The sequence below is a fragment of the Elaeis guineensis genome, chromosome 8 (assembly GCF_000442705.2).
Source record: "Elaeis guineensis isolate ETL-2024a chromosome 8, EG11, whole genome shotgun sequence".
Lineage (NCBI taxonomy): Eukaryota > Viridiplantae > Streptophyta > Magnoliopsida > Arecales > Arecaceae > Elaeis > Elaeis guineensis.
The window spans coordinates 33,453,335-33,467,204 of record NC_026000.2 but is presented as its reverse complement, the minus strand read 5'-3'; the positions used below and the strand labels follow the sequence as shown (position 1 = coordinate 33,467,204).

General features: G+C 36.5%; 1 pseudogene; it reads right to left on the bottom strand.

Moving 5' to 3' along the window:
- Window positions 1–8,715: 8,715 nt before the first annotated feature.
- Window positions 8,716–13,174, bottom strand: LOC105036420 (cytochrome P450 71AP13-like; annotated as a pseudogene).
- Between the last annotated feature and the right edge of the window lie 696 nt (window positions 13,175–13,870).

The window sequence follows — 13,870 nt, the reverse complement described above, 5'->3', positions numbered from 1 at the left end:
TGGATTAAAACAAGCACCTAGAGCATGGTATGAAAGGCTAAGCAAATTTCTACTAAATAATAGTTTTTCAAAGGTAATGTAGATACAACCCTATTTATTAAAAGAAATCAAAATGATATGCTAGTTATACAAATTTATGTTGATGACATAATTTTTGGATCTACTAATGAATCCCTTTGTCAAGACTTTGCTAAGCTTATGCAGGGGGAGTTCGAGATAAGCATGATGGGAGAACTCACCTTCTTCCTCGGACTCCAAATCAAACAATCAAAAGAGGGAATCTCCATCACCCAAAGCAAGTACACCAAGGAACTACTCAAAAGATTTGGAATGGAGAACTGCAAACCAATTGGCACACCAATGAGTCCCTCATGTAAGCTTGACAAGGATGATGAAGGTAAAAGCGTAGACTTAAAATACTATAGAGGTATGATTGGCTCATTATTATATTTAACTGCAAGTAGGCCTGATATCATGTTTAGTGTTTGTTTATGTGCTAGATATCAATCTAATCCTAAAGAATCTCATTTGAATGCTGTTAAAAGAATCCTTAGATACTTAAATGGTACACAAACTCTAGGGTTATGGTACTCTAAGGATTCACAAATTAATTTATTAGGATATTCAGATGCTGATTTTGCTGGATGTAAATTAGATAGAAAAAGCACAAGTGAAACTTGCCAATTTCTTGGAGTTAACCTAATCTCATGGTTTAGCAAGAAACAAAATTCGGTGGCACTGTCTACGGCTGAGGCCGAATACATTGCAACCGGAAGTTGTTGTGCTCAAATCTTGTGGATTAAGCAACAACTCGAAGACTTTGGAATCAAACTTAATGAAACACCAATAAGATGTGACAACACAAGTACCATAAATCTATCTAAAAATCCAATTCAACACTCAAGATCCAAACATATTGAAATAAGACATCATTTCATAAGAGAACATGTTCAAAACAAAAATGTAATTCTTGAATATGTTTGCACTGAAAATCAATTAGCTGATATCTTTACAAAGGCCCTTAGTGAGGATAGATTCTGTGAAATTAGGAGAAATCTAGGAATTCTAGATCCATATGCCTAAATTTTCTCTCAATTTCCAAGAATTGATGTCAAATATTCTTAGAGCTCAATTTCCAACATCTACCCTGGTCCCAAAAGCTCAAATTTATCATTCTAAAAACTTATCATTAAGCAAAATTCCTTCTCCCAAAAGTTTGAATTTTTTTGGAATTTATTCATATTTTTTCTAAATTTCTGAACTTCATGAGTCGACCCCCATGAGTCGACTCAATGGCAAACTTGTAAATCCCACCAACTTCCATCGGGTTCATTGTTTTTATACTGAATCCCTGTTCGTGAGACGACTCATCTTCTCATCATCTTCCTTCCAAAAGCCGTCTTCTCCAATTCTTTTTGCTCCAAATCCAAGGATCAATTTCGAAGCAATTCTCCCTCCTCTCCACCAAAAATTGCCTCCTTGGAAAAGGATTTTTTATGCTTTCTCGCATTGCTTGGCGCGGTTGGAACGTGCCCTAGCACTTTACCGATCTTCCAAAATTCACTTCTTTTCTCCACCAAAATACTTCTTCACTCTCTTGTGATCCCTCCTCCACTCAATTCAAGTCTCCTTGCCTGCTACTATAGTGGATATGGCTCCAAAGATGAAGCTTCCCCAAAGAAGAAAGTCAATCCGTGAGCCTGAAGAAATTGTCAGAAAGAAAAGGCAAGCTGGTCAGTCTTCCAGTGCTCCCACTCCAGTTTCAGTACCTGCTCAAGGTCCCTCTCAATCCTCCATGAGCCACAGTGTGAATCCTCTTTCTGATAGAAAAGTAGAAACCGGAAAGAATATAGATTTTCGGTTCTTTAAGAAAGAAGGCTTTACTTTTGCAAGTAAAATTAAAAACCAAGGATGGGAACTCTACTGCTCCCTTAAGGAAGTCACCTATGTTGACCTAGTTAGAGAATTCTACCAGAATCTACATTATGAAAATGGGTCAGTGACTTCAACAGTCAAGGAAATTGATATCTGCTTGGATTCTAGAATATTGGGAGAAATACTTCAGTTGCCTAGTGAAGGATACTCATATATGGAACTCCCAATTAAAGAAGTCGGGATCAGAATTATTTTAGGAGAAACTTATTCAGGAAGTTTAAACAAATTGGAAGCAAAGATTCTGTCCATTGAGATGAGGGTCCTGCATCAGATGGTAACAAAGCTATTCTTTCCTAGGAGTGGTAGGCATGATCTACTGTCTGGCAGAGATGTATGTATCATGTTTCATGTCATCACTCAGACCCCACTGAACCTCCCTGCACTTATGATAGAGGCCATGAGAGAAACTTTGAACAGATCCAAGGCACACTTGCCTTATGGTATGGCCCTTACTAGAGTATTTAGGAGGTTTGGAGTTAGCTGTGAGGGAGAGGCACCTACCAAGCTATCTCATGTGGACACTTTCAACCAACACAGCCTGCACAGAATGAGAATTACAAAGACTGATGGTGGTTGGATTAAGGGCTCTGAAAAAAAAACTGAGGATAGAGCTGAAACAAGAGCTGAAGAACTGAAGGCAGAGTAGAAGAAGAAGGTCCATCTTCTCCTGTACATGATTTCAGGGCAGCATCACCAGATACACAGTTCATTCCTGATACAGAGGCTGGCCCTTCAGAGTTTACTAGGATGCCCACACCAGTGTATCAGCCAGAGACCAGAGCACATCCATCAGAGTTCAGACTGGCTGACGATCAGATCGAGCATATATCACAGCATGTGGCTGCCTTGCTATCTAGTCAGTGGAGTAGTACTTCTTTTGCATCAGGAGCCACCTCTTCTGATCAGACCATTACTCCCCACATCTCCACTGTGATTCAGATGATGTCAGATCAGTCCATCCGGATCCAGCAACTTGAAGACAGTCTGGAGATTGACTGGCAGAGTTCTAGACTTGCAGGGGCAAGTCCTTGCTTTGGCCCATCCCAAGCCACAGGAGTCTACTATTGAGGTCACAGACCTCACTGCAGAGGCTGGAAGGCTCAGAGGAGCATTAGAGGGAGGATATGAGTTACTGAGGAGAGAGATCCGAGGATCGAGTGAGCATGCTACCACTCAGTTCACTGCTCTACTTCAATCTGTTTCCAGAGCATTGAACGTACTTGATTCCATCCGGCTCACCCTTTCTGTTCAGTCCTTAGCATCTCAGCGTACTCAGCCACCCAGTTCTTCTCACTCTCCTGCTCGTGCCAGAGGCAGACGGGGTAGAGGACGTACTTCTGCTAGAGATCCATCAGCTTCTCATACCATATCTGATGACTCCGATCCTTGACTTGACTTGATCATTAATAGACCTTAGGAGTTAGTGTCTTGTTCTAGGATCTGTATTTTGGGGCCATGTATTGACAATTAGCTGGTTGATTTTTATAATATATGTATTGAAACAATTATGATATTAATGGAATCATCTTTTACCTATATTTCTACCTTTTGTAATGATGTTGATCATATTTTGGTTATATATATTCTCCTTGTTGAAATATTATCTTCTCTTTGTTGTTGTTTGCTGTTAATAATTGCTGTATTAAGGGGGAGCAAACATCTGTGATTATACTCTAAAGGGAGAGAAATTAAAGAATACTTCAGAAAAAGGAGAAGTTAACCATGTCTGATGATGTCAAAAAGGGAGAGAAAGTAAACAAAAAGCAAGCAACTCATTAAAAGCAAAACCCTAAATTATGAAAGAAAAAGGGGGAGAAATTAAACAAAAAGCAACTCATCAAAGGCAAAATCCCAAAAGCAAAATTACAAATTATGAGAAATTAATTAAAGAATTTAAAGAACAATATCAAAAGTACAATGCTAAGTACAATACAATTATGTAACTTTTAAACTACTTCTTTACATATACTCTGATTTACTTTAAAAAATTTAAATATGCTCTGATATACTTCAAAATTCCAACTTACTCTGATACATCTTAAAATTTTTTTAACTTGCTCTGATACATCATAGAATTTATTCTGATACATTATAAAATTTTCTCTGATACATTGTAAAATTATTTTTCTTGCTCCGATACATTGCAAAATTTTTTTTCTCTTGCTCTGATATATCTTAAACTCAAAATGAGCTAATACACTTTCAAAATCAACTCTTAAACATGCTTTGGCACACATAATTATTTTTTGTATCAAAAAGCAATTAAAGCACATAAGTATTTTTTTGCTCTGATGCTAAAACTAAAATCAAATGAGAATGAAATTTTCAAAATACAGCTTGATCTGATAACAAAAATAAGTTGTCTGCTCTAACACCAAAATCACATAATCCAATGAGCATATCTTCAAATCTTTAAGCAAATGGACAAACTATTTTTGTATATGATCATTTATATTACATGCCAAAAGAATCTTACTCTTTTCAAGCATATAAATGTATAATGCATTCTTTTGAAATTATTGATTCACATAAATACTTTTGTTTAAATGTTTTGTCATCATCAAAAAGGGGGAGATTGTTGCTCCTAGATTGATTTTGATGATTACAAAGCAGATTGAAGGGATACAAATAATTTTAAATTGAAAAAGTCCTTATACTCTTCAAGGGCAAAATCATAATTTTGCTAAAATCCTGATTTGATAGTACCATTTGATAGAACAAATGATTTGAAATCTATTGGTGAAAATTTCATTATGTTTGGACTTATATTTTTGAAGTTATGAAGGTTTGAAGTGCATGAGTCGACTCATGAGTCAACTCATGGCACTATAAGCTGATTGGCACGCAAAAATTACCCATGGCACGTTAGTTTTCTGGCTTGGCACGACCTGTGAGTCGACTCATGAGTCGACCCACAAGGCATGAGTCGACTCATGAGTCGATCCCTGCTGATTTGAGCCAAGAATTTTCAGAAAATCATTCTCTGGTCTTTGCAACAGAAGTCGACTCATGAGTCGACTTCTGAAGCATGAGTCGACTCATGAGTCGACCCCTGCGACGGAAAATATCAGCAACGGCTATTTTTTTGCCCGTTTTAATTGCCTTTTATGCTTCCTAAAATTGCTCTAACAGCTCTTTATCTGCCTAAATTGTTTTCTCTTGCTACTAATGCAATAAAATGCTTCAAATGGTGAAAGAAATTGCAGATTAAATAGAAGATCAAACGTGAGATCAAATACAAGAGAGAGGATCCGAAATCTGCATAAAAAAGCTTGAGATTAATGAGATATTTGAGAGAAAAAGAAAAGAGGATCCAAAATCCACACGTGAGATTGTGAAAGAGATTCGAGAGCTTTCAAAGAGAGGATTTGCCACGCCTACTGTTTCAACTTTGATCTAGAGATCGTTCAAAGCTTTCAAGAGATCTTCAATCAACGATCATCCTCTTCTCAAGTGTTCATTCAAGCATTCATCCACCTTGAGAAAATCCAAAAAGGATTTCTTCATTTGAGTAAAGTTTTTATTGTCATATTCGCTCATTTAAGGAGCTGTTATTGTATTAATCTGTGCTCTAAATTATCTTACTCTTGTAAGTAATTGTTCTTGTTTTTGGAGGATTTCCAAAACAAGGAAAGGTTGATCCGAACCTGAAATTGGAGTGTTTTGGATTTACTTGTACCCGAGAAACAAGTGATCTAGCTTGGGATAGCTAGTGTCGGAGTTTCCGACGTTTTGTATTCAGGTTGAATACAAGCATAGTGGATTGAAATTCCCAAGTAGGAGCTTGGGGAGTGGATGTAGGTGCAAGGTTGGCACCGAACCACTATAAATCTTTGTGTTTGTGGTGTGCTTTATCGCTTTACCTTATTTCTTTATTATATCCTTGCAATTCTGCTTCAGGTAATTAATATTGAATTAAAATCTTTGTCTTGTTCATCATAAGTTATTAATTAAGTCTAAATTTTTAGAAACCCAATTCACCCCCCCCTCTTGGGTTGCATAGCTGGGCAACAGTTGTCCTCTTAATCAAGGAGTGTGGAGACACTATCATGACCTACAAGTGAGACGTAGGAGTATATCTCACTGAATGTGATCAACTGCTGAGCACTCTACTATCAACAGTAGCTCGTAAAGGATATGGGTATAAGTGTCCCTTCGATCTGATATCATCACGGTGACTTGTAAGCAACTCACTGTGTTTTGATACTGGATTATCTAAATTTTTAATTCAGTGATGAAAGATTTCTGGATATAGTCAAGTACTTGAGAAGTCGATGTGTGAGTCAAGATGGAATTGACCCCTCCAAATAAGTAGGAGTTAATATATCAGTGTGTTTCAATTCAATAAAATCTCGATCAGGATATTTCATATGATGAATTTTGAAAATTAAAATACAATGTGGATGATCATATTAGGGTTGACAGTTTAACCTTAGGTCACTTTGAGCATTTGGATCAAAGGAATGAATTATACGGTAACCATATGTCAATAAGTTCTTGAATGATGCTTCGTAATTTTTCGACCTATTCGGACGTCGGACATCATTGCTAGATGGTCATTTTGATTGGTATAGGAAGATTATTTCTATACTATTCGCTTAGATTCGAACTTATAGGATCATGCTCAAAAAAAATTTTTGAATGATCATTTGGCTGATCGACGATTAAGAATTGTTCTAAGGTAAAACAGTCAATTCGATTGATGATTAACTTCATGCAAAAGTTGTAATAAATCAATTCACTAATTGTTGATGAATTGTAGGAGGATTGATTAGTAATAAGATTATTAATTAGCTCAATTTGATTGAGCATTAAGGTTTGAATTAAATCTAATTGAATTGGATTTAATTTAGTTTAACCCGATTAAGTTATGAGATGATCAATCGCTAAGGGTGTTCGATTCCTAATTTGATTCGGATTTGAGCTTGATTAATTTTTGATTTGATTAAAATTTAATTAAAGCTATTTGCTACCTAATTAGATTAGGTTTAATAGTCTAATTGGGTCTAATCTAATTCGGTTGGGTTAAGAATCTAATTAAATAAGAAAATAATTCGAATTCAAATCTCTTGCACCTCCTTTCTCTGCGCCTTCTTATTCTTCACGCGAGAAATTTTTTTACATAATTTTTTTTCATATCCAGAAGCTTTTTCACATTCACATCTAATTTTTAAATTAAAAATTATTTGATTTAAATTTGAGTTCAAATGAGTTTAAATTTGAATAAAAACCTAGAGTCCAAATTGAGTTGCATTCTTCTCTTTGCGCCACCACCTTTCTTCATGCATAAAGTATTTTTATGTGAGATTTTTTATGCCATTCTGATGTTGGTCGACCCCTCTTTGAGTTCATAAGATGAGGATAAAATTTGGTTCAAAATTTAACACAAATTTGATTTGAATTAGTGATAAAGATCAACCAACATTTAAAATTAAACCGAAACTACCTCTTCTTTATGTTTATGTTCCATAGGACTCCACCCTTAAAAAGGCATCAGTTTTGTATGAGATTAGAAGTGATTTTTGGCATGAGAAATCTGAGAGTTGGGGCATGAAAAGTTGAGAGTGGGTTGGGCTTCCATACGTGAGAAACAGAGAAAGTGTTCTTCTTCTCGGACGTGAGGTGTAGGGTTTAGGGTTTCAACTCTAGATTTTGTGAGAAGAAAAATACAAGAGCGAGTCTTATTCAATCTCCCACACCACCACCTTTTTATAAATCTTCGTCTTCTGATCTGGAGGAGTCCAGGAGATCCGAAGAAAGGAGCTTGGATCAGCCATCTAGAGCCTTCGACGCAAGCTAGCACTCCCGCGAAAGAAGATCCGATCAGAACTTCAAGTAGACGATCTGTAGAGGTCGGACGATCTGTGTGGCTGCTCGATATTAGCAAGAGCTTCGTACCACATCTACCAGCAGTGAAAATCATCGATCCGTAAAAAGATGATGAGTTTCGAACTCAACCGATGTAATCTAAAAGTTAGATTAGATTCAGGACATCGATGTGATTGATGCAGTTTTTTGTTTTATATCAAATTTTATATATAAATTTTTCATATCATAGATCCTTAATTGGTAGTTTAGATCTGATCCAAGATATGTTTAGAAGATTAAAGTGTTTAATTTTTTATTTTTCACTATAAAATTTTAAAAATATATATTTTAAACTACCTTTTTTTTTTTCAGGAGACTGAAATTTCTGTAATCTTCTCTTGCCCATCTTCCTAAAATGGTGAGGGGAAATTGGTGCTAACGTGAGACTTTGCTGGAAAAGGAGACAAGGAGGTGGGGCTTTGGTGAATTCGAGCGACCCTGTCATCTGTAGCAGCAGAAATCGCAGCTTTCTAGGTCATTTTCCACCCATTTGTCCCTAGCTCATCAGGCTTGGTGACTCCACCGTCTCCACCGAGTAGGGGCTGACTAAAGACCAGGATGTTGCGAGGGGTCGCTTTAGTCAATCTCTTGAATAGACGTTGAGCAGTGAGACGGGATAGGACAGCCAACTCATCTCCTTGATGAAGTAACCAAACATATCACCAATGTAGCATTTGAATTCAATCACCCATTTCAATTTTATTTTCTTCTATCTTTTTAGGCTTGGAGATTGGCACAAATTATATTTTTGAATCAGGACCCCCATATTTTTATACAATAATACAAGAGCTAGCACTAAGCATCCACTTTCACTTGGTCATGTTATTATTTAAATATATAGAAACTAGTTTTTTTTTTTTTTAGCAAATATACATGAATAGTTTCTCAAAAAACAAAGAACTAACATCCATTATTATGTAAAGAAACTGCTTATCATTTATAAGCCCTCACAGTAGCCACATGGTTTTGCCACCAAGTGAAGCCTTTGTTTTCTTCGACTTGTCAACCCATGGCCATCAGTCATATCCAGGTCCTCCCTCCTCATGCCATGTGGCAGCTTCCAATCAAACTGATGTACAAGTTTTGCTAATGCAAGTTCTATAGTAGAAATTGCAAAATTCATTCCAGGACAAATTCTCCGACCAGCCCCAAATGGAATGAATTGGAAATCATTCCCCTTGAATTCGATCTGATTACCCATGAATCTCTCAGGTCGGAATTCTTCCGATGCATCCCAAGATTTTGGATCTCTATTGATGGCCCATGCATTAACAATTACTTTCATTCCTTTAGGAATATCATAACCATGTATGTGACAATCATCCAAAGACTCTCGTGGAGCCAATAATGGAGCTGGAGGGTGCAAGCGCAAAACTTCCTTCATCACAACTTTTAAGTAGCTTGCTTGACTCAAATCCTCCTCTCTAATCAACCCCTTTTCTTTAGCTATTCCTCTCAGCTCATCTTGTAATTTTGCCATCACTTCTGAGTTCCGAATAAGCTCTGCCATGGCCCATTCTAGGGTTATGTATGTTGTATCAATACCCGCAGTAAACATATCCTATTATGAATGAAATTAACAAGTAAAAAATGGATTAGAGCTCACAATCATTATCGATGATCATTCAGAAAAGGATTTCCCAAATAACAATTTGTTCAATATGATAAATGAAAATTGCTATCTAGTGAGCTTTAGTTGCAATAATCATTGCATATCAGTTGGAAGAACAGTAGTGGTTCTTACCATTTTCACGAGTTCGATGGAAGGATATCTGACTTGGTGAGGATCAGTATCAGAGATAATTCATAATCTCTAGAGAATGTCAATAATTACTAACATTAATATTAGAAATTTAATTATAATCTTGGGAATCTTTCAGTATTCATAGACATATTGAATGATAAGAAATACAAGATGATATTTAAGTAATACATGTCCATCAAGATTATTTACTTGTTAATAAATGATTAGGAATTTCTGATGTTTGGCCATAAGAGCAGATAGATGCCTGAATCTAGTATTTTGATGGCGTATGTATATAATAGATAAATCTAAGAAACAGTCGTGAAAAATTTTGAAAGGCATGAGGGGCTGGTTACAACTTGTTGAATGTTGTGCGACATAAAGGAATAAGTTGAATAACAGGTTGCCAATCTGGCATCATATGGACCAAGAAGTTTCATAAGCCCCACAATTTTTTTGCCTATCTTACGGCATTCCTATATTTACTCACTTAGGCAGGCCTTTCTACATGTTTTCGTATCCTTGTCTCTAACTTTGGTCCCCTAGAAAGGGACTAGATCAGAATATCCATAGAATTTTCTCTTTCTTTATGACTAAAGTTTGGTGCATGCATTAGTATTGTCGACTCAACAGTATTTTCTTCTCCTTTCTTCCTAAGGTTTGGCAAATTTTAGGCCTGGGACCCACTACAAGAGAAAGGCTGAATTAGATAAATGAATATTCTATTGACAGTCCTCACCAATAATACATATTATATAAATAGCCTTTTATACGACATGATGCCACGTAATATTTTTTGAGAATTTGAAAATGATGTAAATTGATAGGTGAGTCCCTCCGTTGACCAGTCTGTACTCTTAATCTCTGTTGATTAGGATTTCAGCACCTTCCAAGTTTTACAGTTTCACTAATTTACGGTCTATACATAATTATACCCATTTCATACACAATTACAAAAAATTATATCCACATAGACTATAAATATATATAGGGACAATATAATTATATACAGAGATAATAATTTTAGTATAAGTGTATAATATAAATGTAAGTATCTCTAAATCTTATATAAATGTCTGTAGGATGAAATGAAAGCTAGCACCTAATGTAAGAGTCTGGTCAAAGAAAGGACACGCGTCACCCGTTGTCTCCTCCTCTCTCTCCCCTCCTCCCGCTTTGGCCACCTCCAGGCCCCAATCTGACAGTCGGTGCCACCAATTTCCCTCCTTTCGTCCTTTTTCTTTTCCTTTTTTTTTTTTTTTGGTTCTTTTAACTATATGTTTCCGCGTGCTCCTTTCTTTCTTAAACAAATGTTTCCATGTGCTCCCTTTATTTCTTTCTCATCCAGAGAAATTACAAACCTAGAATGGACCTGCCACCTAGCTTATGCAATATTGACCAACAATTTTTGAACCTTCAATCATTTCAGAATTCAATCCCATGTGTTGGACTTGTACCAAAAACAAAAAGATGTTGTGTGTTGTAGCAAATCAAGTTAATAAACAAAAAAATCCTTTTTTTACATAGAAGATAACTACTTGCATGATTTGCATCATAGCATGTGCACAGCAGGTGATGTATGGTTGCTGTTTCAATATTCTCTCCATGCTTTAGATTGATCAGACGGCCACCAATCGCTAAAGAATTCTCATTATATATAATAGGAGATGGATGGAATAGGGGCATGATTTTTTTTAAATTATCTTTGAATTATTGGAAACATTAATTTATTAAAAAATTATACCGTAAAAGAGCACACTGTCCAATCACGTGGTCTCTGAACATGATTGTCATATTATTATTCAATTGAATTAATAATTTAATTTAAAAATAATTTATTTTTTAAAAAATATATAAAAGATATTTTAAACATGTTTTTTATTAAAGTGATATTTATTTTTTTCTATCTCTTTTTACATGATTGTCATATTATTATTCAATTGAATTAATAATTCAACTTAAAAATAATTTATTTTTAAAAAATATATAAAAGATATTTCAGGCATGTTTTTTTATTAAAATGATATTTATTTTTTTCTCTTTCTTTTTTATTTTTTCCTTAGTTACAATTTATGGCATAGATCTATGAAAGAGGCTTTAAAAAAAATAAAAAAAACAGAAGCGAACAACACGTGACGGGAAGGCTTCTACGATATAATTACTTGAGTCCCGATTTTTTTTGGGTAGCGCACCTGAAACTTGTGATTGCAAAAAGTTATTTAAATTGACCTATTTAAATTAGTTAAATATGGTGGCTTCTATTTCATCTCTTTTTGATTGAAACGATGGATAACGACCTCAGATTGGTACATTCAATTATAAGGACATAGTGGATCATAACAAATCTAATAACTCTTAAAACTTCTCTTTGATCAATGTGCGTGCTCCGAAGGTTGAGACCTTGTGCCTACATTTCACATAATTTGTATTCCCTCCTCCATGGGACAGTGTCTTAAATCTTTGATCAACAGCACCTAAACTTAATGCTCCATTTACGTTGTCACTCACCTTTTATGAAATCATCGATTCATCAGTTCGAGCCACTCCTATTAATACGGCCATCCAACCGATTAATTTTTATAATTCAAAGTATAAAAAGAATAATTTTATAAATACATAGAAAAATATTCGTAAGGCTACACGGTTCCAACAAATCCATTCAAAAGCTAAATGATCTAAGAATGAAACACAGATCTACGTGGAAAAATAAATTGATGATGAGTGATACTTGAGGTCAGAAAACTTACCATTAAGATATTCTTGATGTCTTCTTCTGTGAGGGCGAACCCTTCTGAAGACACAGCAATACGTCCGCGAAGTTGTTCTCCTTGTTGCCATCCTTCATACGATCATCATGGTCCTTGATCACCTCCTCAAAAACATGGTTCCATCTCTCGACATTTCTCTTGGCCCTCGCGCCCAACCCGAACAGCACTTCCAGCCATGCCAGCGACGGGAAGAAGTCTTCCACATGAAACCCCGTTAGCAGAGAGGTATTCTCTTCTATCACTTCGCGAAGCAAATCATCTCTTCCACCTTCCTTGAAGAAATTTCCCGTAACGGCTCTACAGATCATATCGTTCGCGAAAGAAAATAAGACCTCACTCAAGTTCACAGGATCAGGTGAAAGGCAAGCTCTGGAAATTTTCCTGAGCATAACGGCTACTTCCTCTTCCCTTGCGAGCCGAAATGAGTGCACTTTTTTAGCACTCAGGAGGTGGAGGGTGCAAAGCTTCCTCGCTTGCCTCCAGTAGTCGCCGTATGGTGCAAAGGCTATGTCCATGCTTCCAGAAAACAGGTCATTAGCGGCCTTTAGAGAAGGCCGGCTCGCGAAGATGTGATCGTGAGTTCTCATGATCTCTTGGGCCATCTCTGCGGATGAGACCACGACGGTCGGCACCTGGCCGAGATGGAGAAGCATGAGCGGTCCATGCTTCTCCGCGAGGGTTCGGAGAGAGCGATGGGGGAGAGACCCCAACTGAAGGAGGTTTCCTATGAAGGGAAACTTTGGTGGGGAAGGTGGGAGCTTCTTCTTTCTTGACAAGGCTTGTTTGAAGCTCAAAAGTAGTAGAGAGAGGGGAAAGAGCAAGAGGACCAGCTCAACGAGTAGCAACAAGGGAGACATTGTTTGCGGATCTTGTCCGGTGCCAACTCAAGCGCCTTCACTCCCCGTCCTTTAATAGCCGAGTGCTGAGCAGGGGATCCATACCTTGGTCAGCAACACAAATGAACAGCTTTTCGTCTAGAAGTCGGCGAGTGTCCACCGAATATAAGATATTTGATACTTGTTTAAAAAGAAAAAGGTATACTTTCGACTTGTACTTTATCTTTTATTTGGATTTTAGTTACATCTCATACCTCATAATTTTTTTTAAAAAAAAATATATTTCGACATATTTTAAAAATTGATCGAACCTATGATCACTAACTTAACAACTCCATGATCAATCAACCTATAGTGTTTGGCAACAAATTCTAGTATTTACTACATTTTTGTTATCTACTGTAGGAACTCTCTATATAGCGGTTGGTTGAAGGAATTATGAGAATTTCACTTGGTGGTAGTAGGGCTACAAATGAATTAGGTTAACCCTAATTCGATCTGACTCGACCTACTTAGATCCAATTCGAACCGTTTTAAAGAATTCATCAAGTCAGGTTCTAAATTTGAATCATTTCATTTTTCGGATCAGATCTAGGTTTATTGAATTCAGACACGATCCAACCTAACTCATTTGCTTTCCAAGTCAATTTGGATCTTTTACTTTATGGCCCGGCCTCAACCAAGAATACAGGCCCGTAGACTGCAGGGGTGGACCGGGT